Genomic DNA, 14,548 nt, shown 5'->3' with positions numbered 1-14,548 from the left:
CCCAAAGAGCAGTGAGTTGAAACACGGCAGAGAGTCTGGGAGGTAAGGTCTGAAAAGCGCCTGCTGGGCCAGGCACGGGAAAGGCCACTGGCTGGCCTTAGCGTGAGCCCCGTCAGTGGCGTGTGGGAGCAGGAGCAGGGCTGCAAGGGGCAGGGGAGTGAACGGGGGGGGGGGGGGGGGGCCGAGGTCAAGAGCAAGCAAGTGTAGCCCGCCCAGTCAAGAGCCCGGCTGCCCAGTGTGTGAAATGACAACTTCGGCTCCCCAAAAGACGCCGACTGCTAAGGGAATGGAGACAAGCCACAGCCTGGGAGCAAATATTTGCAGATCTTACATCTCGCAAAAGCCTCCTATGCAGAATGTATAAAGAACTCTCAAAACTCACTAACAAGAAACAACTCATTTTTCAAAAGTGGTCAAAAGCTTTCAACAGTCACTTCACCAGAGTAGCACGTGAAAAGATGCTCGACAGCATTAGTTATTAGCAAAATGTAAATGAAAACCACATTGAGAAACTCAATTGACCTACTAAAATGACTAAAATTAAAAATTCCTCCCATAATGGAGGTTACCAGGGGTTGGAGGGAGGGGAGAGTGGAGAGTTATTGTTTAATGGGGACCGAGTTTCTGTCTCTGGTGGTGAGAATGTTCTGGAAACACAGTGGTGACGGTTGCCCAACACTGTGAATTGCTTACTGCCACCGAATTAATACACTTGAAAATGGTTAAAATGGGTAAATTTTGTTATGTGTATTTCACCACCATTAAAACATAAATAAAGAAAAAGACTTCCCATGCCAAGTGCTGGGGACCAGAGCAGCTGGGGCTCATGCACACTGTTGATGGTGGGGGGGGGGGGGCGGTGGTGGTACAGTCACTCTGAAAAATGGTTCAGCAGTTTCTCAGGAAGCTAAACACACACACAACCCAGGCATCCCACTCCGAGAACTTTTCCCAAGAGGAATAAAAGCCTAGGTCCACACAAAGCACACAGATTTCATGGCAGCCTTATTTGGAACAGCTCAACACTGGAAACCACTTACATGTCAAGCAACAGGTGCATGGATAAAGAAATTGTGGTTTATCTTTGCAATGGAACGTAATTCAGAGATAAAGAGGAACGCACTGTTGACGTGTGCGATCTCACAAATGGCTCCAACGATGACGCCAAGGGACAGAAGACAGACAAAAAGTACGTGCGGTATGATACCATTTACAGAAAATTCTGGAAAATGCAAAATAATCTTTAGCGACAGACGCAGATCAGTGGTTTCCTGGGAGTGGTTACCAGGGTGGGGAGAGGAAGGATTTCAAAGGCGTGGGAGAAAACTTTTGGGGGAGGTGGTGATGGATAGGTTCGCTACTTTGTGGTCATGGTTTCATGAGTAGGTAACATGTCTCAAAATGATCAACTACACATGTGCAATGGTGTCGTTTTTCATTTATGTCAATTATACCCCAACAATGTTGTAGAAAAGCTTGTTTTTCTAAAGACAGTTGGGTACAAAAGGAAGGAGAGTTGGTACGGGGTCCAGGAGGGCTGTGATTTAGGATGGAAGGGACATGAGCCTACCTTGGGGCTCCTGGGGGCACGGGGGGGCTGCTGAGCCTTCCTCGGGCCCACAGAGAAGAACCCTGAGAGGCAGGAGCAGAGGCTGAGAGCCAAGTTGCCTGCCTCCCCGCCACCCTCCCACCAGTCCCTGCACAGAGGCGGTGGCAGCTGTGTAGGGAACCAGCGTTCCAGTAAGAGGAACAAAATTCACCATGAACAAGGGAGGGTGTGGGAATCGCACAAGCGGAGGACTCCCAGAAGTCACAGGCAACGGAAACCACCTCCAGTGGTGCATCAGGGAGAATTTTGTGGAGGAGAACCTTGCAGGGACGACACGAGCTGAAAAGTCCCAAGATAAGTACAGTCCCACCATGCTGCGCAACTGACCCCGCCCCCGCCCCGGGGTTGTGGAACATGACAGCCCAGAGAACGCATGGGGGATGCCAGGAGATCTTTTGAGGGGAGCCAGGGCCAGAAGGGTGGTGAATCCAATCACAAATGGCCTGGCCTCGTAGACCAAGGGGCCTGGGATCGATGTGTGGGTGGTGGGAGCCCCTGAAGGCTGTGGAGCCGAAGAATGACACCCACGAGGGCATTGCTTCAAAGACCCTGCATGTATCATGCTCAAAGACCGGCCATAGCTCACCATTACCTAGGCTCAAATCCAGGTAATGAGGATTTGGTGTCAGGGCTCCCACAATGGGACCATGCCTTTTCACACCATCTTTTCTGCCATGACTCCCTCCCTCAAGCCCTCTTGCAGCCAGACGAGCCGACCCACTCTCCTTGGGCACACAAGGCCACTCGTGGACTCTGCTTACAGTGTCCCCTCACCCAAATGCCATCGGTATCTGTGACATTCATTCATTCATTCACTCATTCAATAAATACCTTTGGAAGTCTCACTGTGTGCCAAGCCCCCAGCTAGGCACCAGGGACCCAGCATTGAAGAACAAAGTCCCTGCCCTTGTGGAGCCAGATGTGGCAGGGGCGGGGGGGGGGGGGAATGAAGAGGTGGGGAGGCAGATAATAAACATATAAACAGTGAATACTTTTAGCAGTTAGGCGTCAAGAGGTAAACAAAACAGGGTAATGGGAGAGAGGGAAGAGAGATAGGTGTGGGCCACATTAGAGATGGCGGTCGGCGAAGGCTTCCAGAGAAACGAACAACGAGGAGGTCCCAGTTTTTTTTAATCTCTCTGTAAGGACCCAAGGCAAGAGTGTTCCGGGCAGAGGAAGAGCAAGTGCAAAGGCCCTGAGGTGGGAATAGGCTGAGCTTGTTCCAAGACCAAAGGCGAGTCCCGTAGCCAGAACAGAGTAAGCAGGGAGGGAGGGGATAGGAAAAGCAGTCAGAGGTGGGCGGGGCTCGGGCCACGTGACTTTGCAGGCCAAGGGAGGAGTCTGGGTTAAGTCTGACTAGAAGGGAAAGCCCAGGCAGGGTTGTAAGCAGGTAAGGGCTGCCCCGATCTACATTTTAAAAAGACTGCTCTAGCTGGTCTAGGTGGATGGTGGACTGGGTGGCTGTGGAGGGAGGAGGGGAGGAAGCTTCCTCCTCCCTCCTGGAGGAACCTGTCTAGATACCTCCTTATTCATTCATTAAGGTGACACTCGGTGAGTACTTTCCATGTGCCCGGCCCCATCCAGCTCCACTGCCCACATGGGCAACCAACCCTGGGGCACTACTACCCTTCAGTCTCCTGGCTTGTACCAGAGAGAGATCTCACTGTCTCAGCAGAGCCCCGTCACATGGTAAGTGCCCAATCACTGTTGTCACTGTTACTCTGTGTCAGCGATGACCCCTCTCTGAATGTCTTCATGGTGGCTGCCATTTAGATTGGGCTCCATCATAAACTCCTGTGACAGACTCTCTTGGTTACTGACCTCAATCTTTATATGTAGGTGGTTGGCTGTGCCTCCCACTAAATTGAAAATTCCTTTTAATATTAACAATAAACATGTGGCGCCTGGGTGGCTCAGTGGCTCAACTCTTGATCTCGGCTCGGTCGTGATCTCGCAGTTCATGAGATCGAGCCCCACGCCAGGCTCTAGGCTGACAGTGCAGAGCCTGCTTGGGATTCTCTTTCTCTCTGCCCCTCCCCTGATTGAGATTGAGTTCGTGTGTGTGTGTGTGTGTGTGTGTGCGCGCGCGCATGCACTCATGCTCTCTCTCAAAATAAAAAAAAAAATACTAAAGAAAAAAACCAATATATTTAAAGCTCCCCCAGTGCCAAACACAGGGCTCTGCTTGTGACATTTGTAAGATGAAGGCCAGAAGATGGAACATGGAGGAGGGAGCAGGAGGATGGAGGAGAGAGGAAGAGAACAGAGGAGGAGGGAGAAGGGAGGGGGGAGGAGGAAAGAGGGGGGAGGAGGAGGAGGGAGGGGGAGGAGGGCTGGCCCGCCTGGCAGGGCTGGGCTGAATGCCACTCCTGGGGGCAGATGACGTTGTTCTTACAGCAGAGCACCCTTTCTGGGCAAAAACAGCCATCTTCTCCCTTGCGCCACCAAAAGGGTTGACCAGAGGTCCTGGGGACCAGAGAGACAGGCCCAGGGGACAGTGAGGACATCTGGGAGAAGAAAGCTGAGCAATGACAGGAAAGGGGACAGGGCAGGGGGAAAGGGGCGTGGAAGAGGGAAAGGTACACGAAAAGGGACGCATGTCAGATATGGCAGAGAGCTTAATAACTGGGTCCGGCTCTGGGCTGGGAGCAGGGGGACCAGGATATCGGAGTCATGGTCCCTCCCTGGAGGTCAGCCCCATCCGGGGAGGTGGGAGGACAGATAAGGAACTAATGGCTGAACCCAGCATGCTACGTGTGACACAGAGGTCACGTGAAACAGCCAGAAGCCCAAAGGAGGAGTAGCCAATGCTGTCTGTCACCCCAGAAGAAGGGTGTCTGCCAGGGGGCAGGTAGCGACAGGACCCTGGGCTCTGCAATGACCCCCAAGCAGTCCCTGCCTCCGAGTCTGCCTTTCTTCTTCACCTCCGCCCGTTGAGGCTCTGCCCGGCATCCACGGAGACCTGCCTCGAATCCCCCTTCCGCACGAGGCTGACCCCGGACAGCACTCGTCCAAGTGCCTGTGCCGCACACTGAGCCTCAGACACACACGGTGCTCCCTTAATCTTCGGGAAAGGCCAACCACGACCGTGCCCCCAGTGCATCCCGGGGGCACCTGCCCAGACGTGCAGCAGAGACGTGGCGTCTGACTGCAATGCCTGGGCCCCGCCCCCACGGCATGCCTCTCCTGCACCACCCCATCCCTCTCAGCCTGGGCACTGCTGGTTGGCTGAGAAGGCTCTGCCTTTCCCCCTCCGACAGAATCCCTGGTAAGCCGGGGCCCCTGGGAATCTCCTTTCTCAGGGCAAAGACTCACTTTCCAGTTGGGGTTCCTTCGCCACAGCGCACATCAGCGCTGCGGGAGAACCTGCCCCAAATGCCCACAGTCAGGGCCACCTCAGACACAGTGAGTGGGAACCTCGGGGACCTGCCCCTCCAACGCAGCTACCTGCCCTCCTCTGCTCCTCTGGCAAGGACACGCGGCCGGTCTGTTCCCCAGAAGGTCCTGTGGGGCCTAAGGTGGGTTCCAGAGGCCGGGGCAGAGCAGGCAAAGACCAGTTTCTGGCCCACAGCTACCGATCGCCTGTCACAAACTGCTCTGGCAGCTTCCTCCTCTGCCCGGAGCCCAAAGCTTCTGAACCGCTGCGGTGTGTAAGCATGTGCACGTGGATGGGGACACCCACGCAAACATTGGTGCGTGTGACTTGCCCACGCCCTTCTGCCTTCCCTTTCCCTGACCCGTCACCCCGCGCCGGGCCGAGTCCGGTGTGATGCAGGTGCACAGCCAGGCAGGGCAAGGAGATATGCTGGCAGAACTTGGAGAGCAGGGCACAGGGGGGCAGTGGGGAGCACGGGGGCCGGGGCAGAGGCCAGAGCTGGCTGTCAGGGTTTGCTCATCCCTACTTTCTCTCTGAGGGGGAAGAAGTAAAGGCTTGCCGCCTCCCACTCTGAAAGGAGGCTCAGGAAAAAAAAACAACCCTGCAGGGGCAGGACGCATGGGCATCTGGAACCAAGGGACGCCAGTAAAGAAGAATTGAGGAGCACGAAATGGAGTCAGAAGATCTGGCTCCCCGTCCAGCTTTTCCTTAACTTGCAGTGTGACCTTGGGGCTCCACACACCCTCAGTCTGCTCTTGAGCAAAGTGGGGAGAACAGTAACCGATTCGCACAGCACTGTCTGGATCCCAGGCACAATTCTAAGCTGTTCACTTACACCACATTTCTGCACACCAGCCTTGCACGGCGGATACTCTCATCATCCCCATTTCAGGGAAGGGGAAGCCCAAGCACAGAGAGGTGAAGTCACTTGCCTAAGGGCACACAGGCGGTAGGCGCCAGAGTCAGGCTTTGAGTCCCGGCAGTCTGCTCCCAGGCTCTTAACCACTGCACAGACTACCTCCTCGCCAACCTTGCAGCCTTGTGGGACTGGGGATTCAGTAAAGGACTTTGTTAAAGGTGTGCCTCAGTGGTTCTCAAAGAGTGGTCTCCAGATTAGCGGCATCAGCATCAGCTGGAGGCTGGTGAGGAATGCAAATTCTCAGGCTCCGCCCCACACCTGCTGAACCAAACCCTGGGGATGGGGTCCCATAACCTGTGTAGCAAGCCTTCCAGAGGATTCCAATGCACACTGAAGTCTGAGACCCACTGGTATATACGTTTTCTACCCACAGAATGTTCTTATTCAAGTTCACACTTTTCTGTTTGTAAGCTTAACTTGCTGAAATTAGATGGCTGTTCCCAGCAGCCCAAATCCTGGACATCATTCCCTCCCTCTCTTCCTCTGGGGTCTCCAAAGGGGCTCCTTCAGCCATTTTGCCTGGAGCCAGCCCCTCCTCATCCGTCCTCCTACCATCCTCCACAAAGAAAAACACAGCCGATGTCCTTTGAGTAATAATAACCCCAGAGCACAGGCATCCCTACGGGGCTGACAAGCGTACTTTTGCCCTCCCTGAGATTCTAACTTCATAATAAATAGCAGCCTCCAAGGTGGTCTGTGACTCCGTGGGCGTGCATACACACACACACACACACACACACACACACACAAACGCGTGCGCGCGCACACAGGCAGCTGCCTCAGCAGGCAGTGGTCCATCAAGGGGGTGGGGAAGCCAAGTCCCTCTTGCTTTATGGACCTTCCTGCTTTGACTCTGTCCCTGGGGTGTGGCAGCAGGAGCCGGCCAGCAAGGGTGTGGGTGACGTGCGGGCTCCAGCTGAGACATTCCCTTCTGAACATCCTCCTCCTCCCGCCCTCGGGAGGAAAATTATGACTTTCTCAGGGAGGAGGTCTTTTTATTTTTCGCGTTTTCTCCTCTCCCCTCGTTCGGCACACGGCACTAATTTATGACTATTTTCCCAAGTCCACCGAAGTAAGAGGGTAATGGCTTTCAGCCGTTTGCTTTCTCTCACCTGTCATTCACCGCTGGGTACCTGACAGGACTGCAGACAATGTTCCAATCACAGGGGCTGGGTTTTTTTTTTTTTTTTTTTTCCCAGGGAAGCGAAGAATTCATAGTGGCCGTGGGGAGAGTTATTTCACTCCTGGACGGAACGACGTCAGGTAAACAGCTGTAAAAATTCATAACCTGCGGGGCTGCCTCTGGACAGGGGGTGGGCGCATCGCCCACAGCTCAGGCTCCGAGCTGGCCTGGCTGGGGGTCCGGAGAGCCAGGTGGCACTCAGTGACTCAGGGCCCTCAGCTCCTATTACGCCCATCAACTCCAGCCTCTGACCTTGAGTAGGTCACACTCTGCTTCTTTGTACCTGAAGCGCTCAGCTGCTACCTGGGGAGAACGTTCTTTACCCTCAGGGTCAGGAGGATGATGGCCAGGCACGGACAACAGTGGTCTAGAGCCCAGGGGTTCCCTTGTGGGGGGTCTCCTGTCCCCAGCCCAGTGACAACTGGCAGGCTGCTGAGTCTTGGTGGCTTATGTGAACAACTGAGATATTCTATACCAGTGCTGTTCGTGGTCTGACCAAATTCGCAATAACAGAAACATTCTCTATCCGTGCTGTCCTGTGCATCCGCGTTGGCTCCTGGGGGCTCGAAATGTGGCCAGGCGAATGTGAAAGTGAGTTTTATGTTTCTACTTAGATTGTAATTAACAGAAGGGTAAATAACCACACGTCTAGGGGCTACTGCTTGGGACAATGCAGTGTTATACTTTTATGCTTGTGGGATCTCAAACTGACTATAGGTCCTCTTCTGTTATTATGAGGACTAAATGAGAGAATGCATACGGAGTCTGGGCACCTCGTTGGCCCTCTGTAAGTGACAGCTCTTATTAACTCGATGGGGCAGAGTCAGAAGGACAGGAGGAAGGGGGGATTTGAACTCAGGAGTGTCAGGTTAGAACAGCACTTTAAGTAACTTACTTTCCCGCCATTGGTTTTCAGTTTAACTGGCGAGGAACTCCAGCTGCCACTGCTGAGGGACACGTGGGACACATGGCCAGGGTCAACAATCAGTTGTCCAGGAGAGGTCCTGTTGCCCTGCACCGTCATCCCCCTCCTCTTCTGTACCCCCGCCCTCTCCCCCCAACCTCCATTCCTCACACTCCTGGCATCACCCAAACCATAAGGAGGAGTCATCTGCCCAGGCTCTGGCAGAGTGGGACTGAGTGGAATTGCTCTTGTCTGAGAAAAGTCCTCATCACAGGTGACTGGTGGGTCTCAGAAGACCCCCGTCTTCTCTGCAGCCAGAGCCTCCAGGAGGTGCAGCAGGACCAGCTGGGGGAATGACTCCTGGACCATCTCCTAAGGCTGTGCAGGCAGGGACTCATGGATAGGCTGCACTGGATTGTTCACTACTTCTGTGACCACGGGCAAGTTCATTGTTCTCTCTGAGCCTCAGTTTCCTCATCAGCTACATAGAGACATAAATGCCTACCTGATGGGTGACCATGAAGGTTGGATGCAATAACATGTACAAGGTACCTGGAACCTCATAGGTGCTCAATAAACAGAAGCCATTGTTACTACCATCACTATTATCCCAAGGCAGCAGAGCACATGGGGTAAGAGGCTAGCGGCTGGTGCCATACCACTCAAGTTCAAATACCATCTCCACCCCCGCTCACCAGCTCTATGATCTTGGGCAACTGTCTCCCTGTTTCCCCTTCTATAAAGCGGTAATGATAACAACAGCACCTTCCCCACAGGGTCGTTATAAGGATTAGAAGAGCTTACAGCAATCACTGATACAGAGTAAGGACTGCATGCATTGGTTGAGTTAAATATTCTGGTGAGGCCTCCTAAGAGGCCCTCCTCACAAAGAAGCAGCCAATGCAAGAAACCCCAGCAGCCCTGGGTTTTGATATGTTGATGGCAGGACGCTGGCCAGCCGAAGCAAAGGGGCAGGGGATGAGGAACTCACCAGAAGAACTTCAGGCAAAACAGAGCAGTTCTAACATAAAGATGACTGTGACCTCAAGGGTCCTGGCTCTTGGACACCCTGGGAACTTTACTCCCACTGGCGCTTGGTCACGAGAGAGTCAACATCCTGCTTTATGGGCAGGAAAACGCTGAGCAGAGCTGGCTGGTAAGAAAATGCGAACTTCCTTCACCTTTGGTCCTGTTTTCCCTGCCACTCGCCCACCTCCCCCAGAGCCAGAGAGGGGAAGCTGAGAAAGGGACCCTCCCAAAGGTGAGAAATAGGGGTAGAAGAGAGGGAGAATAACCCCATCCTCATTCCTCAATATTCTTTTAATAGCATCAGACTGGACAGAAAATAACTAGAAAGGCAAAGGCAATTCTTGCCAACTGGGTGAGGGCAGGCTGAGGTTAACCAGCCTTGGTGGTGTGCCAGGCTCTGTGCTGGGCAAATGTCACACGTCATATGTCACAGCCCATATGTCATCCCTCCAAATGAGGGCACCAGGCTGGAGCAGGGACAGCACCCTGGGGCTCCCAGGCAGGCTGTCTGCTTGATGTGGCCCCTGGTCTAATTCCAGAACGCAGCCTCCTTATTGCCACTTCTCAAATAGGCTCAGATATTTCTATTTCTGGAGCTCAAAAGCAATGTCACCTTTCTCCTGGCCACGTTTCTAGTCAATAAAGTAGGTAATCCAAGTTGTAAAATATACGTTCTCCTCCCCCACCCTTGCCCCCCATGACTCGATGAAGCTATTTTCATTTTTTTTAATGTTTATTTCTTTTGAGAGAGAGAGAGAGAGAGAGAAAGAGAGAGAGCAAGTCAGAGACGGGCAGATAGGAGAGGGAGACACAGAATCTGAAGCAGGCTCCAGGCTCTGAGCTGTCAGCACAGAGCCCGACGCGGGGCTGGAACTCACAAACCCGCAAGATCATGACCTGAGGCGAAATCCAACGCTTTACCGACTGAGCCACCCGGGCATCCCTTAGCTATTTTCATTTTAGATGGACAGAAATGCAGCTGGTAAATATTTTGATTTTCCTAAATTGGCATTTAGGCAAAAGGAGAGGCGTTCACTCTCAGATCTGAGGCTCTCTAAGATGGGAAGTTTTCTAGTTTCCTGCGTCCAAAGAGTGAGGCAGGGACTGGGCCAGGCTCAGGAGGTCCTCAGACTGTCAACATTGCTTTCAGAAAGCACCTGTGCAGGGCACCTGGGTGGCTCAGTCAGTTAAGCGTCCGACTTCGACTCAGGTCATGATCTCATGGCTCTTGAGTTCGAGCCCCACATCGGGCTCTGTGCTGACAGCTCAGAGCCTGGAGTCTGCTTCGGATTCTGTGTCTCCCTCTGTCTCTGCCCCTCCCCTGCTCATGCTCTGTCTCTCTCAAAAATAAACATTAACAAATTTTTAAAAAGAAAAAGAAAACACCTGTGCATGCAGGGACAGGTGAGGCTCCCCAGGTGGGACAGGAGTCATGATCCCCGCCACTGAGCACCTGGGGGGTGGGGGGCACGCCCTGTGCTCACCGCATCCAGTACCCCCCTCTACAACCAGGACAGCTTTGCAAAGTATGCAGGACCAGCCCCATGTTACAGATGAGAAAACTGAGGCTCCCAGAGGTGAAGGATCTACTCGAGGCTTTGGCGCACTTGGGGCAGAGCCAGGGCTCAGGGCTCCTTCCTCCGCGGCTCACAGGTCCTCACACCATACCGAGAGTCCTCCGCCTACAGCTGGCGACTGATGGCTTGGGTGCGGACTGTGAGGACAGCAGATTCGGTGGCTTCAGAAGCCACCCGTGCCCCCCTCCCCACCTCCTTCTCTGCTCAGGCCCTAAAACACCTGCCCCTTCCACCAGATCACAGCCCCTTGGGCAGGACTCCCTCAAAGCAGGTAGTAGTGGGGGGCACCTGAGGAGGGAAGCAGGTCCCTTCTCCTTAATTGACTGTAAATTGCTCTAGAGCTTTTAATGGAGGCCGTCAGGAGTAATTACCTCGGCTGCCGTGCGGCCACTCTGTGTAAACACCGAAGGCGGGGCTGGGGGCACTGGGAATCTGCATCTCGGCTCTCCTGCGCCTCCCACCTGGGCCCCTCTCAGTTCCCACATCCGTGGCCCCCGAGGAGGAGCCACAGCTGAGGTGTGGAGAGCACAGGTGACGTCCCAGGCAGGGGCCCTGCAACGCAGGCAGGCGGGTGAGGGGCGGTTCCGGGGAGCCCAGCTCCACGTCCATGGGCAGCCGCCCCTGGGGCTGCAGGTCCGGCAGGCCAGACTCAGGAGCCAATTCCAGGGGCTGGGAAGCAACATGGCGAGGGTGGCGGTCTCACAGTGGGGTTTCCAGACCGGCAGCACAATCACCTAAGAATATGTGTAAGATGCAAACTCTCGGGTCCCATCCCCACCGACGTGTAGAATCAGAAACTCAGAGATGTGGCCGGCAATCATGTGCTAACAAGCCCTCCAGAGGGTTCTGAATTGCTGGGGAAAGGGAAAGAACGCCAGGAGAGGCCTGCTCTGCTCAGTGTACAAGATGGGGAAACTGAGGCCCGAAGAGCTGAGGGCGTTTACGTAAGATCACACAGCTGAAAATGGAGCCAAGTGCACCCCGGGGTGGGGGGGTGGGGCGGTGGTCAGACCATCGGCTTCAAACCTTGGCACTGACATTTCAAGGTAGGGCACTAACTTTTCCTCATCTGTGAAGAGGGGACAGCAGTGGTCCCACTGGGTAGTCCAGGGGGTCAGATGCCAAGGAACCTGGCACAGGCTCATCCAAGCACTGCCATCGTACTCTGAGGCCCGTGATGGGACAGGGCACAGAGAAGGGTGAGATCTGAGATATGGACCGTGTTACAAATAATAGAACGCCAGCACTCACCCTTAGCCCCGCCCAGGGCACTGACTACTCACTGTTATTGTGCACCCCTGCTGTAGGGGAGTCCCTGCCACCTGAGCTCTCCTGTCCCTGAGCTGTGCCATGTGTCTCCCTTCCGGTTCCTCTGGGCAGCTGCCCCTCAGAAAAGGCTTTCCTGATCTAAGGCTGTCGAAGCCTAGGGATGAATGTGCTCTTGTCCCGGGACAGATGCGGAAGTCATTACACATAGGAGGAGTCCCATCCGTGGCCATTCCCCATGCCAGGCTCCAAAGGGGACACCAAGAAAGGAAGGCCATCACTGTCTGGCTACTGCATCTTCCAGGCGACCTCACCTAACAAGGCTCTAAGACGTGGTCCTTGCTCTGAAAGAGTTTCCAACTTGGTCTATTCCCTGGCTCCAGCCCAGAATACTGAGTTACTGCAGGGCTGGCTGATTAGGACCAATACCCAGGGTGACCAGAGTTGACCTGAGTGGCCGGGACGCCACAAGGGGCTTTGCGCTCCCCGGCCTCGTGGCCTCGTGTGTCAACGCTGAGCAAGGCTGAGCCCACGAGGACACCTCCCCAGTGGTGCACTGAGTCCCCGAACCAAAGACCCACTTTGATCTGCCAGGGAATCTGCCAACCTGCGGAGGTGGTACCCCCCGCAGTGAGGCTGGGCTGCCCCCCCGGGGGTGACAACCTACCAGACATCAAGGAGATCTGTCTGCAGGCTCCAATGCACTCGCCTCCACTCTACCGGGCCCGTGTGAGGAGCCTGGAGCCAGAGGCCACACGGGGACCCAGCAGGCGGGCACCCATGCCGTCACCCCACACCCTGGGGCAGCACGTGATGGACAAGGTGGGAGGGACAATGACCTGCTTGCAAAGAGGGCGAGCAGGGTGCCTGGGCCCCGCTGGCACCACTCGCCAAGGGAGCGGAGACAAACACCACCTCCCTGCCCGTCAGGGTGAGTTATCCCCAACATAGGGTTTCTCTAGAGAGCTCATAAAGCAGCTGATGCGGTGAAGCAGGTCTACACTCAATAATCCCTCCATCTCACTCCAGTCGGACGCCGGCATATTCATCGTGAATTATCCTTTCCGAAGGCCAAATCAATCCTAGGAAGCACCGAGGCCCCTGCCGCTGCCCTGCTGCAGGGAAGGAGGTCCGCGTGCAGCGCTGTGACACCGGGGGTGGGGACAGGGAGGCGGACCAGGCACGCCCTCTCCCTCGCCCCAGGGCAGGGGGCCCCAAGGGACCGGGGACCCCTGCATCCACCGGGATACGCAGGCAGGGTGGGGAAGTGAAAGAGCGGCCAGAGAGGGTGAGTGAGGAGCCCACAGCAGCCGTGGGGATGGCAGAGTCTCCTCTTCGCCTACTCTCATCCACTCACCCACGGAGGGTCAAGTGTCGCTGACGGAGGGAGAAGGACCTAGGTTTGAGTGCAGCTCTGCAACTCTTTTTCAAATATTTATTTTGAGGGAGAGAGGGCGAGAGAGAATGTGCACGTGCATGCTTGCGCACGAGCGAGCGAGCAGGGGAGGGGCAGAGAGAGGGACGGAGAGAGAAAATCCCGAGCAGTCTCCGTGCTGTCACCGCAAAGCCCCGACGCTGGGCTTAATCTCACGAGGGGGGCGGGATCACGACCTGAGCGGAAATCAAGAGTGAGACGCTTAACCGGCTGAGCCACCCGGGTGCACAAACCCGGCTCTTTAACTTAATGACCATGAGCCTTGGGCAGGTGACAACCTAAGCCTCGGGTTCCTCGTGTGTCAAATGGGCTTAATGACCATCGCCTTTATGGGGTGCTGTGAGGACTAAATGAACAAGGCCTGCAAAACCTTTGTGCAGCAAAGACAGGAGGGTGACCAGGAGGGAGAAGGTGGGCAAAGTGTGTCCTGAGTCAGAGGGCTGGCCACAGGAGCTAGGGTCTCCGGAATCACTCGGGGGCAGGCCTCTGTCTGCAGGCCCGGGCAGCTGTCAGAAGAAGTCAGGCTGACGCCAGGAGCTGGGCAGACCAGCATGAATAGGGGGCAACAGTAGGAGGCAGACATCCCATCAGCAGGAGGGTGGCACTCACGGCCTGAGTCGAAACCAAGAGTCAGACGCTTAACTGACGGAGCCACCCAGGTGCCCCTCTTCCCCAGTCATTTTTTAGCAATAGACCCAACTCTGTGTCGTGTGCCCGGCAAGGATTAGCATCTGTTGAGTAATGCCAGGAAGAGAGGCCTGGACAGGGAAACTGACTTGCCTAAGCTCATTCGAATGCACGAGCAGAGCCCGCCTGGGACCCAGGCTCCGGCCCCAGTCCTAGGCCTGCGTGCCCAGACAGAGCCATGCCGGCCACTCTCCTCTCCCTGAAGCCGTTGTACCTTCACCCTATGTGGACCCTTGGCCACTGAGACCTGTTCCTGGGTGACAGACTGAGGAAAGGCCCACATAATCCTGAGAGGTAGCACAGTGGGGGATCAAGCGTGGACGTGGGACGGTGAACTCTTAGGGTGCAAATCCTGACTTGGTTGTGGGAGCCTGGGTAGCTTGCCTGACCTCCCTGAGTCTATACCTTGGGGGTCATGATAGGACAAACTTCCCATCACTGCTGCAAGGATTCAATGAGACCACGCAGGTGACCTAACTAGTTAAGACACAAGTACTAAATATTATTCTTTCTATTTTAACCACAACGACCTATTTCTGCTGTCCAAGAAACAACACAAACTG

The sequence above is a fragment of the Panthera uncia genome, chromosome D2, assembly GCF_023721935.1.
Source record: "Panthera uncia isolate 11264 chromosome D2, Puncia_PCG_1.0, whole genome shotgun sequence".
NCBI classification, from domain to species: domain Eukaryota; kingdom Metazoa; phylum Chordata; class Mammalia; order Carnivora; family Felidae; genus Panthera; species Panthera uncia.
Note: the sequence above shows the minus strand (reverse complement) of the source record.